This window comes from Erpetoichthys calabaricus, chromosome 14 (assembly GCF_900747795.2).
Source record: "Erpetoichthys calabaricus chromosome 14, fErpCal1.3, whole genome shotgun sequence".
Taxonomy (NCBI): domain Eukaryota; kingdom Metazoa; phylum Chordata; class Cladistia; order Polypteriformes; family Polypteridae; genus Erpetoichthys; species Erpetoichthys calabaricus.
The window spans coordinates 81,192,371-81,219,637 of NC_041407.2; the positions used below are offsets into that span (position 1 = coordinate 81,192,371).

General features: G+C 40.6%; 1 long non-coding RNA gene across 1 annotated transcript; it reads right to left on the bottom strand.

The window, feature by feature from the left end:
* Positions 1–16,473: 16,473 nt before the first annotated feature.
* Positions 16,474–24,475, bottom strand: LOC114664747 (uncharacterized). Its single transcript, XR_007933469.1, has 3 exons — positions 24,238–24,475; positions 18,369–18,398; positions 16,474–18,069 (listed from the first exon to the last, which is right to left on the bottom strand). It is a non-coding gene; the product is annotated as an uncharacterized LOC114664747 (long non-coding RNA).
* Between the last annotated feature and the right edge of the window lie 2,792 nt (positions 24,476–27,267).

The window sequence follows — 27,267 nt, forward strand, 5'->3', positions numbered from 1 at the left end:
TTGGACTGCCTCTCGTACCAAAGTGCGCACTTCAGCTTTGTAAAGAGGTCTTATAAAAAAAAACAGGTCCTGAAGGTGGTGTTGGAGTTAAGAAATCATTCAAGCAGATTTCCAACAACCAGAAGAGAGCCTCCGGTACACATAAGCATGGAGCAACAACCAGTAAAGGGAAGAAACCTTTATGGAGTGATGAGTCTACATTTCAAAATTTAGGTTTGTAAATACATGAATGTGTCACAAGAATTAAACTGATGCTTATCTTCTGGGAGAGAGACAGTGATGGTTCCATCATGGTCTGTGGGTGCATTTCAGCCAGCTGTGTAGGGGATCCGGTCAAAATTGATGGAATGACAGCATGTGAGAAATATAAATAAGATGTGGATTCATTATGTTGTTCCTTCAGGGAAAGCGTTACCTATTGGCAAAAATCTCATCTTTTGCCACAACAACATCCTCGATCTTTCAATGAAGACCTACATGGGGTAGAAGTGGAATGGTAATAGTATTAGAATGGACACCCTAAACCCTGGATTTCATCATAATTTAAGGTGTGTGTGAGATCATTTGGACAGGAAAAAAACAAAAAGCAGTAAGACAAGTTACGGCAAATCCTGGAGGAGGTTTAGAAGAATTTACCGGAGGTCGTCTTATAAGAATTCTACAGCGGGGTACAAAGCAAATTTCCTGAGTTTTACATTTTAAGTGAGGCCACACACAATGCCAATGTGTTTTAACAATACGAGACATTCTTATCATTTTATTGTGCTGGTAACGTTTTTTGTGTGTGTGTATTCAAATGTTGACTTGCATATGTGAAAACACTTATTGTTCAGATCATTGACTTTAAAAACAATTGCCTTGGGTGGCCTAAGATGTCTGCACAACACTGTCATTTTCTGCATTTTTGAAAACCTGATGAGCAGCCTGACAATCGAGGTGGCTCCGCCCGCAAGGTTTTTGTATTTCTATTCATTTTTTTTAATGCCAACTGTTATTAGAGAAAATACTCCAAAGTACTGTACTGCATTGCCCCGTTTTACATGTTAAGTATCAGTAAACCTGAAGAGGACTACTGGGCGCAGGTCGTTGCACTGTGAACTTCAGCTGCTGTGGTGGAAGTGCAATGGGACAGACAGGTGCAAATTAGGATTTAGGACGCTGAACAGTTTGTTGAAGATTGTTCTCACAGAACTATGGATACTTAAGCTTCATCTTTTTCAGGGGGCCACCTGTACTCCAACAGGCCAAAATGGCTCTTGGCTTTCAAAAACACAACCAACTTGAAAACACACATGCTATAAAGAAAGGATGGGAAGTGGAAGAGTACAGGAATTGATTCTTCCGATCAGTGCAATGCGAGGGCTTGACAGAGTGCTTAATCAGGTTGTATCCAGAGTTGAGAAATAACTGTGATGCTGTGATTTGTGAGCCTGTTTTTTTGTTTAACATATAAATGCATATGTTTGCGAGCTGAAGCCAAGCACACATATCATTCATTTAGGGACCTTTAAAGGCTTTTAGTGATTATAGAGTAGATACAGTGTTCATAAATAATGAAAGAATGTGCTATAGCGGGGGTCTTAGAAAGTGCAGTCTTGCAAATGGCTCACTGAATGTGCTAAATTAGACCCCAATCTATACATCAAATCAATCAGTGGAGAGAAGGTAGGTATAAAAGCCTGTCCGGCAGCCTCAAAGCCAAGATGTGACGCTGACTCTGTGCCAAGAAAAATATCTCCACTCTCCACCAAAATGAAAAATTCAATTGTCAAAAGACCCCACTGAAGAACTGTAAGACAATCGTATTCTTCCAATGGCTTCTCTTCATCTCTCTTTTTGAGTAAAGAGTTGCTATGCTTCAATGTATATTAGGGGGGAGGCTACATTTTAAAGCAACTTAAATGTATCCTTTCTTTTGTACCATGTTTCATCTCCGCCGTGAATCTGTAGGGGTTCGGGGTGGACTGCAATTCTTAAAGAACACGTGGTGCCCCCTGTTGGGCACACACACATTCATCAGCTAAGATGCTCACATTGGGAGCAGTTCTGGAAACTGTTCAACTTCAATTTAAAAATAGTCTGTGTAGGGCTAATCCCATCTTCTAGGATTTCATAGAATAAAATTTAAGTTTTTATCTATTTACTGTTGGAACTATGAGAAGTCAAGCAAAATGACACCTTTGATTGGCTAAAATGATTCCAATATGCAAGCTTTCGAGGCAACTGAGGCCCCTTCTTCAGGCAAGATATAATCAAGAAGAAGGAGCCTGAGTTGCCCTTGAAAGCTTGCATATTGTAATCTTTTTAGTTAGCCAATCAAAGGTGTCATTTTGCTTGACGTCTCATTACATCCATGATAGATAACACGGTACGACACCCTAGTACTGTTGGAACTAGGAGATGCAAAATTTTCCTTTTTTCAATCATGCGTAATGATTCAAGCACTTGCGTAAAAGATGGCCACGACTGGTAAGCAGCACCACTTCTTCTTCCTTCCATCACCAAATTGCAGTGTTTTTAAGATGCCCTAAAGGTCAATGTGGTGTGTAGTGACGGTAAGAGGTTGACTGGGCTTGCATGGGTCACTTACTGAAAGCAGCCATCATCTCAGGAATATTGTCATACAGTGCGGCTGAGTATGCTGTTGACATACAAGGGCAGAAGGTTTTGAAATGTTAAGATCTCTCAGCAGGAAGAAGACTTCAGACAGATATAGAAACTATCACGGGCAAAGACACAGTCCAGATTACACCTGAGATGCCTGGATCAGTAGATAAGATGTCACTTCTCATCCATGGTAAATGAAGTGCAGTTTGTTTAATTGCTCAAGCGCTGCAGGTCTGCATAAGCCACAAAAAGATGTTGCTTGCTGAAAGAAGTGCAGCTTATTGGAGGCACCCATTACTCACTGAAATGCTATTTAGTGAACACGTAATGTGTGCCGAAGTGTGAACGTCTTACGTAATCACATAACTGAGAAATGCAGTACATACAATTGTGAAATAGCTGTTTAGTTTAAAGATCTGCATTTGCTGTGTGTGAGGAAAAGCTTATTAAAGGAATGACCTTGATGCACCATAAATAAAGTGTAACGATCATGACAATCTACTTTATAGTATCATTTATTGACCTGAATGGCAAGGCTGTGATGGCTGGCACTGCTATGTCATACTACTCTCCCTATTTAGTTATTTATTTTTGACTGCCTTCCATGTTTATCGTACCTCACAGCCTGTTTTGTGTTTTTGTGTGTTCTACTTGTTTTGTTTTTTCCTTTTTCTCTCCTTTTTTTCCCTCAGCTAACAAGTCTCCTCTTATGTTTGTTTGTTTTTTCTGCTTGTTTTTAAGTCCCTGAATGGCATGGCCTATCTGACTGACCTCTTACACCCTTACTCTCCTTCATGATCACTAAAGTCCTCTGACCATACTGATCGTGACGCGATCTAAACTTGAGTTTAGAGGGGGCCGTGCTTTTGCAGTAGCTGCCCCTAAGATTTGGAATAATCTGCCCTTTTACTGTATGTTAGGTCAGCACCAACTTTGGTCACTTTTAATTCCTGCCTAAATGCCTATATTTTTGCCTCAGCTTTTTAAACTTGTACTTTGGTGTTTATTTTGGTGCATTTATTTACTGTATATAATATATGTGTATGGGAGGGTGTTGGTGTATTTATGGAAGCTGTACAGTACCGCACTTCAGTCGACTTCTGTTGTTTTAAATGTGCTCTGTAAATAAAATTAACTTGACTTAGTAGTATTGCCTCCTCATGTCACCAAGTCTGGTAGCCATGGTCACATCACCCCATTTATAAGGTCATGGCTGCCATCTCTGCGCCACCTTGAAAAGAAGGTCCGGAGGTGGGCCAAGATTATTGTGCCTCATTTGTGTAGAAATGTCAAGACGCTCTCATTATGGCACTTTTGTGTGTTTGCTTTTCACTGATGAAAATGGCATCTTCATAGCCCTACGGTGATTTTAGTATCCCATTAGTTATGTCACAGGGAAGTGCTGCTGCTCACTGGACAGTAGGGGTCTGCAAAGTGGATTCTGGAGGGCCGTAGTGGTTGCAGGTTAATAAGAAGTCATTCACTGCTGTTGAAGCACTAACTGCTCAAGCATCATTTCTATACTCGCTTGTTAAGATTCCCCACCCTTAATTGACTTTTTTAATCTTTACAGTTACTTATTAGGCTGACACCTTTATCCAAGGTGACTTACAACATTTATGATACAATTGGAGCACAGGCAGATCAAGTGACTTGTTTAGGATCACACAGTGTCAGTAGTGGGATTTGAACCCACCACCGCAGAGTTTGAGGTCCAATGTCTTAACCACTACGCCACAGTGCCTAATCTTAGATAGATGTATACACTCTTTGTTCTTCTTCTTGTTCTTCTTGTTGCTCCCATTAAAGGTTGCCACAGCAGATCATCTTCTTCCATATCTTCCTGTCCTCATCATCTTGCTCTGTTTCACCATCACCTGCATGTCCACTCTCACCACATCCATAAACCTTCTCTTAGGCCTTCCTCTTTTCCATTGGCCTGGCAGCTCAATCTTTAACATCCTTCTCCCAATATACCCAGCATCTCTCCTCTGCACATGTCCAAACTACACAACCTTGCTTCTCAACCGTCCAACCTGAGCCGACCCTCTAATGTCCTCATTTCTCATCCTGTCACTCTTTCTAAATGCCCCTTATTAGCAGTAAGATGCAAATGACAAATGAGCCAGCAATTCTTACTCTAACGTGTCCACACTTACTCCTCTGTGTTTCCATTGTAGAATTCCTGGTTTGATATAATATTTGGAAGGAAACTGGAGAGAAAAAAAGTGAAGGACTGACAATTACTAATCTGCTTCAGGGTGGAAATCATTTGGATGACATCCTTGGGAAGGAAAAATGAGGCTTTATAAGAGCGAGATCACATGGCTGAATGAAAACACTAATAAAATGAAATTAGATCTGTCATTGGTAAGGAGTGATTTCTAATTAAGCAATCCGGTTGGAACAAAAATCTGCAGCCACTATAGCCCTCCAAGTCTGACTTTGCAGACCCCTGGTCTATGGGGTCAGGTTAGTAAAGCAAGTCCTTGCAGGCTCTAGTTAAGGCTACTGTTTTCTAGCTCTCCATTATTTATATCCCTATTGCAAAGTGTTTTCCATATCTGTCTCCTATCACTGTGGAGGACAGACAATCTGGTGGTACATTTTGTGCCTTCTTGTTTAACTGTCATTGCATGGAGTTTGTGTGTTTTACATGTGTTCTTGTGGGCTTTGTTGGAAGATTTCAGTCCAAAGAAATGGTGTCAGGTGGATTGAGCTGGAGTGAGCCCATATTAGTGATCCCTTAGGTGGACTCTTCAGAGTTGGTTCCCTGCAACCTTTTGTGCTGGAAAAACTGGGATCAACAAAATGGTGACTGGATGACATACAACTAGAAAACAATAGGTGTGATGTACTGTCCATAAACATTTGAATGGGTTACTGTTTTGAACTCTAAAGTGAAATGAAATGGATTGATGGATATGATGACATCCTTCCCAGGATTTAGCAGATGATTAAACTTTTGCTTAGAATGCGTGGGTCTCAGTACATCATCATTCTGTGAAAAAATATTTGCCCCTTCCTCATTTCCTCTATTTTGGCTTGTCCATAACACATACAGTGCATCCAGAAAGTATTCACAGCGCATCACTTTTTCCACATTTTGTTATGTTACAGCCTTATTCCAAAATGGATTAAATTCATTTTTTTCCTCAGAATTCTACACACAACACCCCATAATGACAACATGAAAAAAGTTACTTGAGGTTTTTGCAAATTTATTAAAAATAAAAAAACTGAGAAATCCCATGTACATAAGTATTCATAGCCTTTGCTCAATACTTTGTCGATGCACCTTTGGCAGCAATTACAGCCTCAAGTCTTGTTGAATATGATGCCACAAGCTTGGCACACCTATCCTTGGCCAGTTTCGCCCATTCCTCTTTGCAGCACCTCTCAAGGTCCATCAGGTTGGATGGGAAGCGTCGGTGCACAGCCATTTTAAGATCTCTCCAGAGATGTTCAATCGGATTCAAGTCTGGACTCTGGCTGAGCCACTCAAGGACATTCACAGAGTTGTCCTGAAGTCACTCCTTTGATATCTTGGCTGTGTGCTTAGGGTCGTTGTCCTGCTGAAAGATGAACTGTCGCCCCAGCCTGAGGTCAAGAGCGCTCTGGAGCAGGTTTTCATCCAGGATAACTCTGCAGTCATCTTTCCCTTTATCCTGACTAGTCTCCCAGTTCCTGCCGCTGAAAAACATCCCCACAGCATGATGCTGACACCACCATGCTTCACTGTAGGGATGGTGCCAGGTTTCCTCCAAACGTGATGCCTGGCATTCACACCAAAGAGTTCAATCTTTGTCTCATCAGACCAGAGAATTTTCTTTCTCATGGTCTGAGAGTCCTTCAGGTGCCTTTTGGCAAACTCCAGGCGGGCTGCCATGTGCCTTTTACTAAGGAGTGGCTTCCATCTGGCCTGATTGGTGGATTGCTGCAGAGATGGTTGTCCTTCTGGAAGGTTCTCCTCTCTCCACAGAGGACCTCTGGAGTTCTGACAGAGTGACCATCGGGTTCTTGGTCACCTCCCTGACTAAGGCCCTTCTCCCCCGATCGCTCAGTTTAGATGGCTGGCCAGCTCTAGGAAGAGTCCTGGTGGTTTCAAACTTCTTCCACTTACGGATGATGGAGGCCACTGTGCTCATTGGGACCTTCAAAGCAGCAGAAATTTTTCTGTAACCTTCCCCAGATTTGTGCCTGGAGACAATCCTGCCTCGGAGGTCTACAGACAATTCCTTTGACTTCATGCTTGGTTTGTGCTCTGACATGAACTGTCAACTGTGGGACCTTCTATAGACAGGTGTGTGCCTTTCCAAATCATGTCCAATCAACTGAATTTACCACAGGTGGACTCCAATTAAGCTGCAGAAACATCTCAAGGATGATCAGGGGAAACAGGATGCACCTGAGCTCAATTTTGAGCTTCATGGCAAAGGCTGTGAATACTTATGTACATGTGCTTTCTCAATTTCTTTATTTTTAATAAATTTGCAAAAATCTCAAGTAAACTTTTTTCACGTTGTCATTATGGGGTGTTGTGTGTAGAATTCTGAGGAAAAAATGAATTTAATCCATTTTGGAATAAGGCTGTAACATAACAAAATGTGGAAAAAGTGATGTGATGTATATGTCCAAACATTATTATTTTTCTCCTAAGTTGATTAACTTAGATTCTGGGACTTTAATCACTATTCTGTGATAATTGGAAGTGGAATGTTGCTGAACCTCTTAGTAGAGATGCTGTGTTATATTTTAAAAAGATCCACATCTGTCATTGTCCTACGTTCTATGTCTTTAATTTCATTAATATTTTAATTATAAGTATACGTCAATATAAACACAACCACATGTGCAATGCTTCACTTTTACCAAACAGGCTTTAATTCCACATGTCAAAAGTGTTAAATTAATATTAACAGTGCATCCTTTGACACATACACACACTGATTTTCTCTATTTGGGATGGCCACTTAACCTAAGGAGGTAAAGCCACACAGACATGGAGAGAATATGCAAACTCCAGACTCTCTTAAAAATAAGGGGGACAGAGTGGTTCTTCACAGGGATGCCATAGAGAGGAACCATTTTTGGTTCCTCTAAGAGCCATCTACATAAACATTCCAGAAAGAATCTTTATTTATTTTGATCTGTAACATGCACGAAGTATAACCAATGAATAAAAGATTACAGATTTGTGAAATACCAATGGCTTTATAATTTTGAACAGACTCTTGCCGCATACAATCACAAAGCTGAAGTTTAGGTTTTCTTGATTTGTTAGTATCCTGCTAGTCAGTTTACTATACTGTACATTAAATTTTTCTTTTTGTCCACATATTAAATACATTCTCAACGCCCAAAGAACCAATTTCATATGCAAAGAACCATCACCAGAATTAAATGTTTGTCAAGAAAAGAATATACAAGGAACCACACAACCCCAGTAAATTGCCATTTTAGAACCGTTATTTTTAAAGGTACCGGATGAGATTTTCACCTACAATGCTGGAAATGTAATTTGGCAGCAATACCTAGGTTCACAATGCAATATCATTATATGATCTGGACTACATTCAAAGGAAGATGTTTGGCTGCAATACTACTGTAGTCCAAAAGATGGCGCAGTCGTAAATCAATATTTCCGTGTTAATGCAATGTACTGTACATTTTTGCAGCACTACTTTGGTGATGGTGGTGGCACACCCAACAGTCTCGTGTCAGAGAATCAGGTTTGGTCTCAAAGCTTCTGCATTATTTTTGTCGCTAAACCTTCTCAAATCAATAGCATGGACTATTGAAATTCTAAAATAAAATGTCTTATTTCAGTCTAAATAATATGAATCACCACTTGTCTGACCAACTTATTTAATCACTGTAATGTAGTTTGCATAACTATTAAAATGTACACGAAAAAGAAATTTTCTTAATTCTCCATCCATCCATCCATTGTCTCCCGCTTATCCGAGGTCGGGTCGCGGGGGCAGCAGCTTGAGCAGAGATGCCCAGACTTCCCTCTCCCCGGCCACTTCTTCTAGCTCTTCCGGGAGAATCCCAAGGCGTTCCCAGGCCAGTTGAGAGACATAGTCCCTCCAGCGTGTCCTGGGTCTTCCCCGGGGCCTCCTCCCGGTTGGACGTGCCCGGAACACCTCACCAGGGAGGCGTCCAGGAGGCATCCTGATCAGATGCCCGAGCCACCTCATCTGACTCCTCTCGATGCGGAGGAGCAGCGGCTCTACTCTGAGCCCCTCCCGGATGACTGAGCTTCTCACCCTATCTTTAAGGGAAAGCCCAGACACCCTGCGGAGGAAACTCATTTCAGCCGCTTGTATTCGCGATCTCGTTCTTTCGGTCACTACCCATAGCTCATGACCATAGGTGAGGGTAGGAACATAGATCGACTGGTAAATTGAGAGCTTCGCCTTGCGGCTCAGCTCCTTTTTCACCACGACAGACCGATGCAATGCCCGCATTACTGCGGATGCCGCACCGATCCGCCTGTCGATCTCACGCTCCATTCTTCCCTCACTCGTGAACAAGACCCCGAGATACTTGAACTCCTCCACTTGGGGCAGGATCTCGCTACCAACCCTGAGAGGGCACTCCACCCTTTTCCGGCTGAGGACCATGGTCTCGGATTTGGAGGTGCTGATTCTCATCCCAGCCGCTTCACACTCGGCTGCGAACCGATCCAGAGAGAGCTGAAGATCACGGCCTGATGAAGCAAACGGGACAACATCATCTGCAAAAAGCAGTGACCCAATCCTGAGCCCACCAAACCGGACCCCCTCAACACCCTGGCTGCGCCTAGAAATTCTGTCCATAAAAGTTATGAACAGAATCGGTGACAAAGGGCAGCCCTGGCGGAGTCCAACTCTCACTGGAAACGGGTTCGACTTACTGCCGGCAATGCGGACCAAGCTCTGGCACTGATCGTACAGGGACCGAACAGCCCTTATCAGGGGGCCAGTACCCCATACTCTCGGAGTACCCCCCACAGGATTCCCCGAGGGACACGGTCGAATGCCTTTTCTAAGTCCACAAAACACATGTAGACTGGTTGGGCAAACTCCCATGCACCCTCCAGGACCCTGCTAAGGGTATAGAGCTGGTCCACTGTTCCGCGACCAGGACGAAAACCACACTGTTCCTCCTGAATCCGAGGCTCGACTATCCGACGGACCCTCCTCTCCAGGACCCCTGAATAGACTTTTCCAGGGAGGCTGAGGAGTGTGATCCCTCTGTAGTTGGAACACACCCTCCGATCCCCCTTCTTAAAGAGGGGGACCACCACCCCGGTCTGCCAATCCAGAGGCACTGTCCCTGATGTCCATGCGATGTTGCAGAGGCGTGTCAGCCAAGACAGTCCTACAACATCCAGAGCCTTGAGGAACTCCGGGCGTATCTCATCCACCCCCGGGGCCCTGCCACCAAGGAGTTTTTTGACCACCTCGGTGACCTCAGTCCCAGAGATGGGGGAGCCCACCTCTGAGTCCCCAGGCTCTGCTTCCTCATTGGAAGGCATGTTAATGGGATTGAGGAGGTCTTCGAAGTATTCCCCCCACCGACCCACAACGTCCCGAGTCGAGGTCAGCAGCGCACCATGCCCACCATATACAGTGTTGACACTGCACTGCTTCCCCTTCCTGAGACGCCGGATGGTGGACCAGAATCTCCTCGAAGCCGTCCGAAAGTCATTCTCCATGGCCTCCCCAAACTCCTCCCACGCCCGAGTTTTTGCCTCAGCAACCACCAAAGCCGCATTCCGCTTGGCCTGCCGGTACCTATCAGCTGCCTCCGGGGTCCCACAGGACAAAAGGGTCCTGTAGGACTCCTTCTTCAGCTTGACGGCATCCTTCACCGCCGGTGTCCACCAGCGGGTTCGGGGATTGCCGCCACGACAGGCACCGACCACCTTACGGCCACAGCTCCGGTCAGCTGCCTCAACAATAGAGGCACGGAACATGGCCCATTCGGACTCAATGTCCCCCACCTCCCTCGGGATGTGGTCGAAGTTCTGCCGGAGGTGGGAGTTGAAGCTACTTCTGACAGGGGGCTCTGCCAGACGTTCCCAGCAGACCCTCACAACACGTTTGGGCCTACCACGCCTGACCGGCATCCTCTCCCACCATCGAAGCCAACTCACCACCAAGTGGTGATCAGTTGACAGCTCCGCCCCTCTCTTCACCCGAGTGTCCAAGACATGTGGCCGCAAGTCCGACGACACGACCACAAAGTCGATCATCGAACTGAGGCCTAGGGTGTTCTGGTGCCAAGTGCACATATGAACACCCCTATGCTTGAACATGGTGTTTGTTATGGACAATCCGTGACGAGCACAGAAGTCCAATAACAAAACACCGCTCGGGTTCAGATCAGGGGGGCCATTCCTCCCAATCACGCCCTTCCAGGTCTCACTGTCATTGCCCACGTGAGCATTGAAGTCTCCCAGCAGAACGAGGGAGTCCCCAGAAGGTATGCCCTCTAGCACCCCCTCCAGGGACTCCAAAAAGGGTGGGTGCTCTGAACTGCTGTTTGGTGCATACGCACAAACAACAGTTAGGACCCGTCCCCCCACCCGAAGGCGAAGGGAGGCTACCCTCTCGTCCACCGGTGTAAACCCCAATGTACAGGCTCCAAGTCGGGGGGCAATAAGTATGCCCACACCTGCTCGGTGCCTCTCACCGGGGGCAACTCCAGAGTGGTACAGAGTCCAGCCCCTCTCAAGGAGATTGGTTCCAGAGTCCAAGCTGTGCGTCGAGGTGAGTCCGACTATATCTAGCCGGAACCTCTCAACTTCGCGCACTAGCTCAGGCTCCTTCCCCTTCAGAGAGGTGACATTCCACGTCCCAAGAGCCAGTTTCTGTAGCCGAGGATCGGACCGCCAAGGTCCCCGCCTTCGGCCACCACCCAACTCACACTGCATCCGACCTCCTTGGCCCCTCCCATAGGTGTATGGCAAAATATCTCTAAATGATAATTTGGCTTGCCATAATGCTCGAGGCAGGAGAAGCAAAAACGTCTGAAACTGTCTAGAAGCCGAAGCCGTTTTAATGGAGAAGGTTACTGTTTTCACATTGCTTGAAACACCTTAGTGACAGCTACTGGCAAATTAAAGTAATAACAACCACTTAGTGGATGTGCTCATGTGACACAGCAGTGTACGGGTTAGAGTTTACATGTGCTTTAATAACACGGTTGGTCACATCCATATTATTTCTCAGCAAATAATTCGGTATTTTGCCGTGTCAACACTTAACCGTGATACTGTGAAGCATTTTGCAGTCTGCGCATGTCTGCATTTTAACGCACTGAATATCGTCCGTTTGCAGAGGCACAGCACCACCGTGACATCATTTCAGTTTTTGGCAATTAAGTCAGAATGTTTATTTTAGGTTAGATGTTAGAGCGGTTAAGGATTTACAGCGAAGGGCAACATGAGCAAATGCAGGTTTTGGACATAACGTCAATGGAGTTGGTGTGAACTGTACCGAATTATCGATGACTTAAAGGTGTGGCGTTCGGTTTTACACTTACGTAGTTAATAGTTTAACTTCTGCATTTTATTTTTTCAAACACCACACAGAACCCTCTGCAATCGCCGCGTCGTTCGATGTTTACTCTTCTAATCCCGTTCATCCTAAAACTGCCCTGGTATTAATGCTCTGACCGCGGCTCTACTAATAGATGCTTCACGTTAGCACCGCTGCCTCTCGGCTTTTTGCACTTATATTTGATTCTCACCCCGGCCACTACTTTAGTGGTTTTTTTTCTGCGACCATCCTGTGGCCATGATTTTTTTTTTTTTTTTGGCAGATGCAGGACTCGGCATCTCGACCGGATGGAAGTCAAATACATAGAGTAAATTTGTGAGGGGTGTAAGTAAGCGTGTACTGTAATGTACTTTACTGACATCCCCTCCATGTTGGGATCCTGGTTTGCGTCCAGCAGTGCGCAGACTTCGCATCTGTTCAAAGAAAGACCACAGGCTATGTTTCTTTCCGAAATGTTTCCACCTGGGGAGTTTATTTAATGGTAACATTAGTACTTTATTCCACTTCATATCGTATCCAATTGAGTACACCCTTGGTAAAAAAAATCAGGGACTTTCGTGACTGACTTTGTGGGTATTACCTAACCATAGGTATTGCAGGCTGCACTTAGACCCATCTAATTCTAGGGGAAATGTGGCGACCCCTCTCTCTATGGTACAATGCTACGCCCATGAATTTAAAACTATCCATCCACACCTCCCTAAATTTTCTTAATCGGCTCACTGCATTATACCAATTTAAAATGAACACCAAGGGTGGAAGAAAAAAAAGGAGGAAAGGTGGTGCTGCGACACCACGAATTACATTAAAAACGGCTCTGGAGGAGGCTTATAACGCGTATAGTGTGCGAAATCACCAGTTTTACTTGGAACAGGAAAGAAATGGCGTCATCCTTAAACTTTACACTACTGCATTGATTGAGGACTTCAGTAGCACTAGGTGACAGCACTGCTAGCTACAGGAGCAAGTGTCCCTAAAGTCTGTCATATTGCCCAAAACGCACTGATATTCTAGTGTTAATGTAGCAGACCCTGATGGGTTGGGCGGTACTTTATTTGCCTGCATTGTTAACTTTAGCTCACTAAATAAGGTAGACGCATGAGTAGTTGTGGCTTCCCGCCGCTATTTAGGTAATGCGTAGCCTATTAAGAAAGTGGAAATGTTTACTAAAATTACGAAACAAGTATTAAGTAACCGAAAGGCTATCTGCTATGAATTACGAGTGAGAACAAAACGCTGCCCGTGTTTGGCAGTTCTGCTCCAACTGCAGCCACGGAGAGCCAGTCCAGGGATGCTGATCAGGTGGAACAACTATAAAAAAAGAAATCCCTTTTTAAAGGAAATCATGCCAATTTTGCATATGTAAATTAAATTTTATTTGGCAACTCAAGTAGTATTATAGAAAAAATATTAAAAAAAAATAAACACAAAAATTATTCACTGTAAAGAAAACCATATGGTAAAAAGTAAATGGAAGCAATGGGTGCCAACTAAAACCTTAAAATGACAATTATTTTACCATCCATTATCCAACCCGCTACATTCTAACTACAGGGTCACGGGGTCGGCTGGAGCCAATCCCAGCCAACACAGGCCATTTATTATTTAATTAGAAATACCCCCCAAATCTCAGTAATTTCTATTATGTCATTAAGTGGCAAAAGAAAGTTAATTCACAGATACTTCTTGTATTCTCAAGATAAATATCTGTTAAAAAACAAGTTTTAAATATTTCAGATCAGTATTGAAATCCTAAAAGAATGCAGATCTCTCATCAGTCTATAGTGTCATGTAATTAACTACCACAAACACTGGATCAATTTTTTTCACAATTTCCACTTAAGGTATTGACACCTGGTAGTATAAATGCAAACACAAGTTTCCCAGCTACACTCTTAAAAGTCCTGGTTCTTTAATGGTACTTTATGGTTCTTTACTTGGTTGTGTGGTTCTTCATAGAATTACTGTTTGACCAAATTCTGAAATCTTTAATGAATGTTATATTACCTAGCAGGTCACTAACAGATTAAGAAAAGCTGAACTTAGTCTGATGCGTGATTGTATGCAGTGAGAGTTCATTTAAAATGAGGAACCCTTTGGTACTTAATATATCTGTAGCCATCTATTTATTGTTACTGCTGTATGGAATCTACAGATCTAAATAAATAAGTTCTTTTAGGAACTTTCATGTAGATGAATTTTCCGGGATCCAAAAATGGTTCCCCTTCGGCTCTGCTCCAAAGAACCACTCTGGCACCTTTATTTTTAAGAGTGTGCCACTGTTGTTTTCTACTGGAGGGTCGAGTCACATGCTGAACATTATATTATTTCTGGAAGCCAGTGAGATGACAAACAGTAGAAGAACTGGGGAAACTCCTGCAGGGTGCTGGGAACAACCACCTGATTTTTTTTTTTTTTTACAAAAATGATGATGGACCTAAGAGAAATTATTAAGTTTTAAAAACAAAGGGTCATCACACCAAATATTGATTTTTGTTTTTTACTGTAGTGTGCTCTTTATAGTACATCTTTTGATATTTAGAAAATTTTCTTTTCATTACTTTTGAACACATCTTCACTTTTCAGATTTTTTTACATGTGATTTTTGTGTAGTATCATTATGTCTTTGACAAGCTCTTGAATGTGTCTCATTTGAATTCTGCTTGATATTCACTACACTATTTTTGATTTTCACCTTTGTTTTTTCTTTTTATAACATATACTTGTATATTTTTCATGTAGGAGTCAATATTATAAGGTTATAATTAAAATCCATGTATCATGCTATGTGAGTTGCTGCTACTTATCTCCAGTCCATGTTCATTATTTAATTTGCAGAAGGTCTCTGGATGTTCAAGCAAACAGGAGCATTTGATATGAAGACAGGGCTCTTGAAGGGAGGGGGAGATGGGACTTCAATTTAAAACTTCAAATTTGCTTAAACAGGCTTCTGTTTTGTTCACTACTCTCATTTTCCATATTAAGGATAAGTTAGCAAACACGTGTGTTTTGGATGTTGTGAGCTTCTGACTGCATAACTGACATGTGGTTCATGTGACTTAAGTAGCTTGTTATTTTTTATGGAGATTTTAATATTAGAACATTAGACATTTTTTCACATAAACAGGGCATTCAGATTAATAATTTCTCCAAATATATTGTTTGCTGATGTTCAGTATTTACTCCCACTGCTCCCTATTGAAGCCAATTAATTATATCAGAAACTTTGTTATCTTAGTTTTCCATGAAAATATAAGATTGAATATTTAGCCTGGCCATCACTACAAACCTTGATTGCTACATGGTTGTGAAAAAAGAATGTTACCCACAGACCTGAGACGAAGACTGGACTCCTTCACTAACTGTGTGTCTTCGGAGAATCCTTGGGTACCACTGGTTTGACTTTGTGTCGAATGAGCAGTTGCTCAAGGAGTCCCATATGAGGCACATTACCGGCATTGTGAAGAAGCTTCAGTTATGGCACTACGGCCATGTGGTGTGATTCCCCAAGGGTGATCCAACTCACAGGATCCTCATTGCTGTGGACCTGAATGCCTGGACCAGGCCAAGGGGACACTCACATAACACCTGGCTGTGGCAGAAATATGGGCATTTCCGGGGAGTAGGACTGGACCACATGTCTGCCTGGGAGGTTGCCAGTCAGGATTCCGAGCTGTTTTGTTGTGTTGGGGATGTGGCAACGCACTGTACCAGTGAATCCTCCCCAACCTGACCTGAAAACTACAAATGACATGGGGCAAATAATACTTTCAGTATATTGTATTCCTTTAATGGTATTTTTGCAAATCATTTTGTTACCAAATATATATTACCTTTAGACATTATTTGTATTTCATATGTTGTTATTTCTGTAACATTGTTTATGCATTTTTCTGCATAAATGGACACTAAAATAAAATGACTGAAATTTTGACTGATTCTGCAACATTTTGGTATATAAACCCGGTAGGAGTTTTCTCTAGGCAGCATGGTCAAATACCAAAGGCATCCCAAGAATTCCTGAACTGAAATTTTATTCTGTGTGATATGTATATTTTCAAACTCAGAATTACTTATTTAACGTGATATTGTTTTGTTAGAAATAGTGCCCATTTATTCAGTAAAATGATGGCCTTGGTTTAGTGCCTGGTGGATACTTTGGTAATGCACTGTATATAGAAGAAAGGAATGAACAAAAAAGATCAAATTGATAAATGAGTTTCACAAGAAGAAAACTCTGCCCTTAATAGAGGTAAAAACCAACTACTCTCAGTTATACTTTACAAAGCAGGGAATGCACACTGAACATATACAGCAGAAGAATCATTTATTGGAAGAGGTATTGCAATCACCTCCACAGCAAAAAGAAAGTGGGGACAGTAACCCCAATTACCAACTTTATGACGGTGACTCAATGCCAAACTTTCTTAAAATTGACATGTTTTCAAGGCTAATGTAACACCAATAACATGCATGGAGATTTGCATTTTACAATACAGTGCTGTGTACTTAATGGTTTGCAGTATCTTGCAGACTGGGGTCATCCCACTATGAGAACCTCCTCACAGATGGATCACTTTGCAGCACGTATATAGGAACTACATATGGAGTGCCTAGAAGAGTCTCAGGAAAACAAGCGGCATGAGAGTAAAGGCCACATTTACCATTACAGCACAAGCTGAGCTTATGGGACCCTAAATAAAAAGAGAAACAGAGAGATAGAGATTATTGACAGTTCTGCTGATTTAGGTACATACATCACACTGAGCTCCAAGGTTCTGGGAATGTTTCTGAAAAACTCTGCAATGTATTAGACTTAAAATTAATGTTTAACAAGCCATTGTATCTGATAGCAAGCCAAGCACCTACTGTGCACTCATACAATCATGCTACACACACTATTCTGAGCACATTACATACCTATGGATACTTGAACAAAGTAATGTACACCAGCAAGGATTTAAAAAAAAGAACATAAGGCACTTTCTGCGAAGTCAATAGCTGCAGACCTCCAAAAGCTCCAGAAAAGTGAGTAGAGAGCTTCATGGAATGGGTTTACATGGAGAGCAGCTGCATCCAAGCCTTACATCATCAAGTGCAATGTAAAGCGTTGGATGCAGTGGTGTTAAGCACACCGCCACTGCGCTCTAGAGCATTGGAGACATGTCCTCTGGAGTGACGAATCATGCTTCTCTGTCTGGCAATCTAATGAATGAGTCTGGGTTTGGTGGTTGCCAGAAGAACAGTACTTGCCTGACTACATTGTGCCAGGTGTAAAGTTTGGTGGAGGGTGGATTATGGTGTGGGGTTGTTTTTCAGAGGTTGGGCTTGGCCCCTTAGTTCCCATGAAAGGAACTCTTAATGCTTCCGCATACAAAGCCATTTTGGACAATTTCATGCTCTCAACTTTGTGGGAACAGTTTGGGGGTGACCCCTTCCTGTTCCAACATGACTGCGTACCAGTGCACAAAGCAAGGTCTATAAAGAAATGGATGAGCGAGTATGGGGTGGAGGAACTTGACTGGCCTGCACAGACCCCTGACCTCAACCTGATAGAACACCTTTGGAATGAATTAGAGCAGAGGCTGCAAGCCAGGCCTTTTCATCCAACATCAATGTCTGACCTCACAAATGCTGCCTGAACGAATGGTCAAAAATCCCCATGAACACACTCCGAAACTTTGTGGAAAGCCTTCCCAGAAGTGTTGAAGCTGTTATAGCTGCAAAGGGTGGGCCAACTCCATATTAAAGCCTATGTATTAAGAATGGGATGTCATTAAAGTTCATGTGTGTGTAAAGGCAGGTGTCCCAATACTTTTGGCAATATAGTGTGACTTCTCATTTTAATCACTTACTAAAATAAATATTGCTTCCTTACCTTGATAGTTGTAGAAGATGCCAATGCTTTCTATAAACAAATAAATAACATTATTTGTTAAATGTATATAATTTATGACTCTTTTGCCATATTGAATTCTACCTCACAAAGGCTCTCACATATGTACTAAAAAAAAATATATATATATTTTTTAGTTTATTGCATATTTTTAATGTTATCTTCTTTGCTGTAATCAGTATGCTAATGGTATTTGTAGCATTTTCATGTTTACTTTTCCTTTGCTCCTTTTCATGACACTACACTTTAACACTTATATGTATGTTTGATTTCTCATTTTAAATGCTTACTAAAAAATACTGATTTCTTACCTGGCTACTTGTGGAAGGTGTTATTTTGTCCTAAAACAAACAAACAAACAAATAAATAAATGACATTGTTTACCATAAAGTGAGAATATGGTCTGCTTAAATCTTATATTTTTTATGAGTTTATAACATTTTAATTTTTTTTAACATGTTCTATGTTTTTTCTGTGTCTGTGAGTTGAGGGTGCTTTGTACATTCCCAAATATTTAGCAATGTTACAGAAATATCTAAAATGGACAGGGCTACAGTATGGTGACTCCAGTGTTTGATTATTTTAATCTGTGCACAGTTTAGGCATGATGTTGAAATAACCACTAAATTAACTTATTTCTCTGTTTTTTAAAGTTTACTTTTCATTCAAAATGCTAAATAATATTTGGACATATTTATATGGACTTGCATCAATGTACAGTACAGCATTTTTCAACACATTATTTTATTAATTATTTTCAAATAGGACAGGTTCCAAAAGAAAAATACAGCTGTTATGGAGGTGAGGTAAACATAGAAAGTCAATGAAGGAGGAGACAGACAAGGAGCTCATCTTCTTTTCATTAAATTTCCCTCTAGTTAATAGATTAATACGTTACTCTCAGTCTTTACTAAGCTGCGGAACTGTGCAAGTACACACTATTTTGACAAGCAAAGCACTTCCAGCCTGCTGAGTTTGACATACCCTGCTGCAATAATTGCTACATGAGCCAGAAGATATAAAGACATAACTCCAGTTCTCAAGTCCTTATACTGGCTCCTAGTTAAGCTTAGGGCTGATTTCAAAATCATTATTTACAAACCAGAGTTCACATTGAGAATTCAAGATATTGGCCTGTAGAACAAGGATTAATAAGGTAACAGGTGAAGTTTAAGCTTTTAGTTACAGGGCTCCGAAGCTGTGGAATGATCTGCCTAGAAATATAAGAGATGTCCCTTCAGTCTCAGCTTTTAAATCCCTGCTGAAGACTCACTACTTTAGTCAAGTATACCCTGATTAGAGCGGCTGATTAGCTGTACATTTATGTTTGATAGTCATTTGTACAGAAATATAAGTATCACAATATCTTTAAACTGTTACTAACCCTCCTCTATTCTGTTTTTCTTCCCTGTATCTCGATGTGGCACTGGGTGACACTGCTGTACTGCCAGGCTGCATGCCTGCGTGTAGAAAGTCATCTTGGATAAGGGAGCATTGAAACTAAGGAAAGATTCTGTCATCAGATTAAAGATCAGACCCCACTACAGATCAGACTCCACTACAGAATGCACAGATTGGGGTGGGTGGCTAGTTGGCTAAGGTCTCCCAAACTGTGACTGTTTCTGGCTTTGTTTTTAACTTTCTCTTTTACGATTTTAATCTTGTTCTGTTGTCAACTGGCTATAGTTTATCAATTAATTAATAGACATATATTGTTGGCTTCCATTTATGTTTTTATTCTCCGTGTGTTTCAACAAATCTGATTTTTTATGTGCATCAGTTCTGTATTTAGTAATTATACTTCAGTAATCTATTCTGTTCACAGCACTCTGTGCCTGTACTCAATGAAGACTGCTATACAAGAATAAGTTGTAACTGTAAATGTTCTTTTAGTTTTGAAAAATTACCAGGGGGCTGGCATTTCAACTTGGGCTTCAAATTCTGACCAGGTGCTTAAATGAAAACCTGTTGTTCTCCAGATTGTTTTTTTTTTTCATCCCAAATTAGGTTCCAAATATCCCAAATATTCTTTAGGAAGTACTCCGACTCTCACTAACAACACAACATAAACAGAGTATTGGAGATATTAGAATACAGTAAGTCAAATCAAAGACAAAAGTAATGTTCAGTGCAGGACAGGAGCACGCACTGTTTCTATTAGCAAATGCACGGTCGCATTTCTCTACAAAGTCAAATAATCCTGTGCCTGTATTTTGTCGTTTTCTTATTTAAGAACGCAGCGTGCTTACGCACATCCCGTGTACACTTTTTATTTTCGCCTCCGACTTCAGCACCATTTTTAACGTGAAGTTAGGGAAACTTCTGACGCATTTCTATGCATGTATGCTGATTTTGCATTTAAAACAGTATACTATATGCAACACGTTAGTGAGGTGAGCGTTTCCATTTTTTCTACAGTTTGTTCATATTTCTTCTGTTTAGGGCTCATTGTGTTTCAGCTCTTTGTGACTGCGGTTCTTTTTATTTTTTCTGTTCTATTTTTTGCACATTTTATGTTATCTTCTTTGCTGTAATCACTAGATGCTTTCCGTGATTTTTGCGTTTTATTTTTCTTTGCAACTTTTCATTGTTATTTAGTACGTTTGCAACTATGAATTATTCGAAATTCGTCGTCCTAGCGTTTTTAACCATTTTTTGCCGCCGATTATTGTCGTTTCCCTTATTTTTCCAGTATTCTCTATCACTAAGACTTGAAGTGCTTTTCAGTTGTGTTTTACCGCACCTTTTGGTAGAACAACTGTGATGAACAAAAGTTTTACTCCGGGATTGGCAACATGTAATAGTTGTTATTTTCCTATTTCTGCCATTTTCTTCTTGTTTACTGGTGCATTTTTATGTTTTAATAATGACTGATACATGTAAGTAGGAAAAGTCTCGCAGTAATATTTAAAACTGTGATTGATATGTATATTTTTGGGTTTGCCGCGTCTCGTTTAATTTTAGTTTGCTTCTCGTCTAACAGGCATACTTTGTACACCACTCTTATCACAAATATATCTGACGTTTAAAAATAGCTTACTTGATTTGTATTCGTTTTAAGGTTTATGTGTTTCCTGTAAATTTCAGACTTGCCGATCAGATTTTCCTCCCTTAAATTAAATTGTTAAACTTTTATATACACGTAAAAATCGTGATAAGTATTAAAATTTAACGCTTTTTTTATCAACATACATTCATTTCAATACACTGCAAAATATGAAAGATAGGCTACCACACTCGAAAAATGCAAAATACATTTCTGATGATCCAGTTTCCGTCAGTTGTATATGCAATGGTGAATGAACACAATTGATATCCCAGATTTAAGAAATCTGACACACATCCAGTGGCATCTGGCAATGTAGCCATACTTAGAGAATTTTTTTTTTTTTAAATTCCCAGATGCCATTTTAAAATCTTATTTTACCAGTACTGCGGTGGGTTGGCACCCTGCCCAGGATTGTTTCCTGCCTTGTGCCCTGTGTTGGCTGGGATTGGCTCCAGCAGACCCCCGTGACCCTGTGTTCGGATTCAGCGGGTTGGAAAATGGATGGATGGATGGATTTTACCAGTATTAATTCCAAATCTATAGTTCAAACCATTTTTCCTTTTCTTTTATTATTTTTCTGTTTTTAATTATTTTCCTACAAAATTACCCATTGATGTACATAAAGAAATCGGAATCTAGTATCAGCCATGATCTGTGAGATATGCCCGCTATATTTCGTTTCCCTTGTTTAAAAAACACCCGCAGTAGCAAAATGGGCGGAAAAAAATGGCAGGAGACCCAGGTCGCTTAAAGGTAAGCCGCCTAAAATAGAAAGCGTCGTTACAGTGTAACTCGCGATCAGCTGCATGCGACGCTGTCGATGGCGCTTTGCTTTAAGGCTGTATGATTCTACGAACGTAACTGAATTGGATATGCTATTATTCGTCTTCACCAGCAGCAGCGCAACGCCCGAAAGCCTGCGTTGGGGAATAGTTTCCTGTGCACAAACTAAATAACGGTTGACAGGCGAATGATTGTGTGTATATGTGCACCTTGCACACGATGATTCCGGGATGAATGGTTGGGAGTGCTGTATAATTTCTCTGGTTTCTTGTCGTTATTTTTGCTCTCAAAACGCACAAATAATTCCAGTGCTTAAAGTTAAAAAACGTTTCATCACTTTTCAAACTACTAATGCAATCTATGGATGTAATCATTGTTCATCAGGTTTACGTGGTATTGGAAACAGAAAGGGTTCCCCTGGTCTTGAATCATTGCTCGAAGCCCCACCTAGCTGTACATAGGAAACCACAGAAAAACGTACTGTTAAGCCTTAAGAGTAGATTAAAAGCTTGAAAAGCTGCTACACCAGAACAGGAAGCAGAGCATGAACAAAAAGCAAGAGAATGCAATACGTGGATACAGAGACAAAGCAAACCACATAAATAGCATCTGAGATTATGAAAAATATTATATAGAGAGAAAGAGAGTATGCAGTGTCAAAAATGTAAAATTATACTGATTGGATGAGGAAAAATATTTAAAAACATTACTCTGACACTTGATTAATTTCACAATTTTCAGCTGTGTGCATAAAACTAAGAAAAAAAAAATAAAAACATATCAACAGGTTTTGTTTTTCACAAGTTTGCAAACTCTATGCATTTCTATCATTTGTATCCAAGTCAATAATTGCATGAGGTATTTGTATCGTGATTCGTTAAGAACAAGTTTTCGGTTTGAGTTTGTACTACAGTGAATCTTTATCAGAGGGTCAAAGAACAGTTTATGTTTTTAAAAGGATTTCCCACTATGTCACAGCAATGAGCAAGACAGCAAAATAATCATTGAAAAGAACAAATAGGACATATCCATTGCAAGGGTACAGTCTGACATTCTCACACCAAATCGTAAAACCTAGAATTGTCAGCGTTCCTTTGGTTTTTGGGAGGAGAGCAGAGAGAGCAGGAGAGAACGTCCGAACGCCACACTGACATTAACCGAGCAACTGCAGCTACATCGAATGTGTATGATGTGTCACACCCATCCACAGCTTGGCATATACCGTTAACTTGTGAATCTTTGATTAATTATCGTATTTCACCTACTAAAATCATACAGGCCGACCCTATCATTTCCACTGGACAAATGCTGTTCATAGACTAAAATGTCGCTTTGCTTTCTTCTGCTTTTTGCTTTATAGAGACACCCTTCGGAGGAATGTTTCTTTCAAATTACCAATGCGACGCTATTAATTAGAATTTTTGACATTGCAGTATTCTAAGTTAAACTGTACAAAACAGAGCCATATCTAAAAATTTTCGTGGTTAAAAATCCTTACTTTGCAGTGGAAGTAGGTGCCGTCTTGTCAGTCTCTGTATGGAATTTGAACGTTCTCCCCGTGGGTGTGTGGATTTTCTCATGGCGTTTCAAGTTCAATCCACTATCTAAAAATGTTCTTGTAAGTATACGAAGAGGCTATGGATCATTGTTCGTTTTTGTCTATAGTTCCAGTTACTATACCTCTCGTATTCTTGAAGATGGATGACTGTAATCTTCACTGATTATGTTCGTGTGTTACAAATATCTACGTGAAAGTCTATTTGTGTTACTGTTTGGAGCAACGTTTGTGTATCTAAACTGCAAAAACAAATAAGGACAAAGTATATGTAAGGATGAACATAATATGTTTTCTCATTAATAGTATATTTCAAATGTACTCCTGAAAGCATTAACTAAAACCTTGGCGAGTTGTGCATAAGACGCATAATGTGCACCTTTCGTTACAAAGCGCTCTTCTTTGAAGCCAATTTCAACTTAAACGCATAGACAAGATTTTGGAAAGGACTTTAATTTTGCATAGTGTTGTCTCATGTAAGCGAAGCAAAGCATATGAGCCCTATCCCAAATAAATAATGCAATAAATTAAACATAAGTAATTTGACGGTAATATACATTTACGAAGAAGCAGAAATCTATATATCATTCTTAAAAATGTTTTAGGCAACTGACCTTATTTTTTAAAATGAACATATATTAATGTATTAATCTAGATATTACAATGACTGATGTTTTTAAAGAAGGACATCACGTTTACAATACTCTTCACAAATTCATATTGATTACAAGTAAGTTGCATTAGTCTGAATATAAATAAGAATTAGAGTATAACCAATCAATCAATCATTTACCTCGCTAGCCCAGACCGACGACAGGACAAGAGCACAAACACAGAAAAGAATCAGCAATCTCTTCATTTTGTAGAGAGTAAGAGCAGCTTTCACCCCTAAGGAGACGAGCTTCACTTTCTGCTAAACGCGCTCTTCCTGTTGATTCTCGATTTTAAATTGAAAGGTGACATCATAAAACAAGACCGTCATTTTTTTCTGAAAAAAGGCGTAACTTCTTGTTAAACTTTTCGGTTGATAATGTTAAATGTTAGATATGATAATATGAAGACGATGAAAGTGGAATTATTGGTTGGGCATCTACTGAGTGAAAACGATAGGCCAATAATAATTAAACAAAAAAAAAATAAAGATAAAAACAGCATTAACTGTATAGATCTAATAGGCTGATGGTATGAATTCGTGTGGGACAATGAGCTCTGTGACAGGCTTGCACCACGTTCATGGCTCATTAGGAATATTCAGAAAATAACTAAACGAATAATATGAACACGAGATACATTTTTCCTCTTGTTTTTATAGTTTTACGTTAAACAGCTCAAACTCTCCATTACTGAGATAATGAAATGCTGTAAAAGTAAATTCGATATTCATAGTGCTTCTTTTGTGCACTTTTTGTTTATCGTCTGTTACGGGCCCCTAAAATGGCTTACGTATCAAACACACGTTTCGTCTTAAAGTCATTAAATAACACTTTAAGCTTTTGGGTAATAATCATACAGGGCCGGCACTAACATTTTTTCTACCACAGGCGAAACGGTAAAAGTTGCGACCAAACCTTCGATAGCTTCATATAAAGGGTGTGTCAAAATTATGTTAATATTTGAATGGCGGAAACAATTTATTCACAAAACATACATACATACATATGTGCGTGATGATTTACAAGAATGTCCCAACCTGTTCACCATCATGTTCAACACATGTACCATATTTGGCACATAAATTGTCCACAAAAATCGTATATAAGTATATACATAGCAGTAGTGTTAACATCATTTTCGGGCTTAGAAGACCGAGGGGATGAGGTTTGCGTGTGTGTGTGTGTATCTGTCTCCCCAGTTGGTGTTTCTAGCGCGCTCGTTCATGTAAGTTCTATCTAAAGGGTTCGGGTAGGGTTGGTTTGGTACCACTTGATTTTTCGAGCGCGGAGATAATATGTTTACTAGAATGTGTAGCCTTTACCCTTCGTGTTGAATTGAGTCCGAGTATTTGTGAGTCAACGTCAGAGTCTGTAATGGTTAAAAAAATCCGTCCCTCACATTTTATAGCCCTATATGTTATATAGTTCGCCTATATGGTAGTCCGGCTCTGTATTAATATATTTTGTTAAATTGCATATAGCTTTGTCACCTCCGCCGTAAAATATATATCTAGATAGATAAATAGATAGATAGATACTTTATTAATCCCAATGGGAAATTCATCTAATACTGTTGCCTGGGTTGTACATTTGTAAAATTTCTTTGTTAATGTTTGTTATTTGAAAAGACTACTAAAATAACAGCTTCAGTAATTATCACATATAGTACCTTTCGTATCTTGATTTCTTTATGATTAAATCCTCGCAGGAATAGCATTGGCCAGATTAAACTGTTTTTCGAATATGCCACAGGCCATAAATCATATATTTTTGTGTGTAATCTATTGATTTACATTATGAATATGAATATTTATGAACATTTACTATCGATTTGCGTGCGTACTATACTGGTTTCATTCATATGAACTATATTGATTCATTTCCAATATTATCGGTTTCTGCGTGAACTAGATCAGTTTGTATGTGCATACCACTGGTCTGAATACGAACTATATTTATTTGCAAGTGTTGTTCCAGTGTGTTTGTTATTGGTTTGAGTGAACTGCTTTGGTTAACGGTCGCATGCTTACATATGTTTACGTATGGACTATACTGGCTTGCTTTGGAATACAAGCGGTACTACTACTGCAGGTCTAGCAATGGACTTGTGTGTGCATTGCATTGGTTACATGCACGTCTTATACTGGTTTCGTGTAGGTAACATGTCGGTTTTGCGCTTGAACTCTGTTGATTTTATGTGTGTAATATGCCGGTTTCGCGTACGAAACATACTGGCTATGGGTATGCACCCAATTGGAGCTCTGTGTATGAACTATGTCGGTTCTGCGTGCGAACTCGATTGGTTGTTCACGTGATCTTCACCGCCAACGGGAAGGACAGGAAACGAGAAAGATCCGGCTGCAGGTCGAATTGCAGGGAACAGGAACTCAAGGGCCAATAGAGTGATGGAGCGTAAAGAGAAGCCCATGATTTTCTTTTTCACAATACGTTTGTGAAGGGACCTGGTGGTATGAGTCTGAAATTAACACAGGGCTGAAATTAGGTACGTATTCGGCCGTCTTCTTATTCGCTCCCAGCTACGTGGTTGCTTTCAATAAGAGGCTGTACTTTTTCATAGAGCTTTTGAAACCATGTACTTATTCTAAAGGCAAAATATTCCACATTTACGATCCACGCCTTTATCCAACATGCAACATTTATATACTACTTCTACTGGTTAAATTTATTTTGTTCAATGCCCCCGCCACACAGAATATGAATGTTTTGTCAATTTCAACCAGGTACCCGGATTGGGTAGGGCAAACTCGGTTAAATCTTAAAAGACTGCCTTGTCACAAAACTGTGCAGGTAAAGTGGCCCAATATAATGTTAAGTCATCTGTGCAGGTCCAAAATGTTGTGTAGTGGTTAAGGCTTTGCACTTCAAAGCTGCAGTCCTGCCGGGAGAGCGCTGAGCAAAATACATGTAATTAGTAGTATACCGTACATGTTGTATGTTGAATAAAAGAGTCAGTCGTAAATGCAAAATATTTAGCCTTTAGAATAAGTAACTGGTTTCAGAAGCTGTATGAAAAAGTCCAGTCGCTGGTTGCAAGAAAACATGTTGCTGGTAGTCAATAAGAAGAGGGCAGAATACGTATCCTACCTAACTTAAGCCTTGTGTTCATTTCAGACTCAAGGGTAGTTACTGTTAAAGCAGTAATAATTACC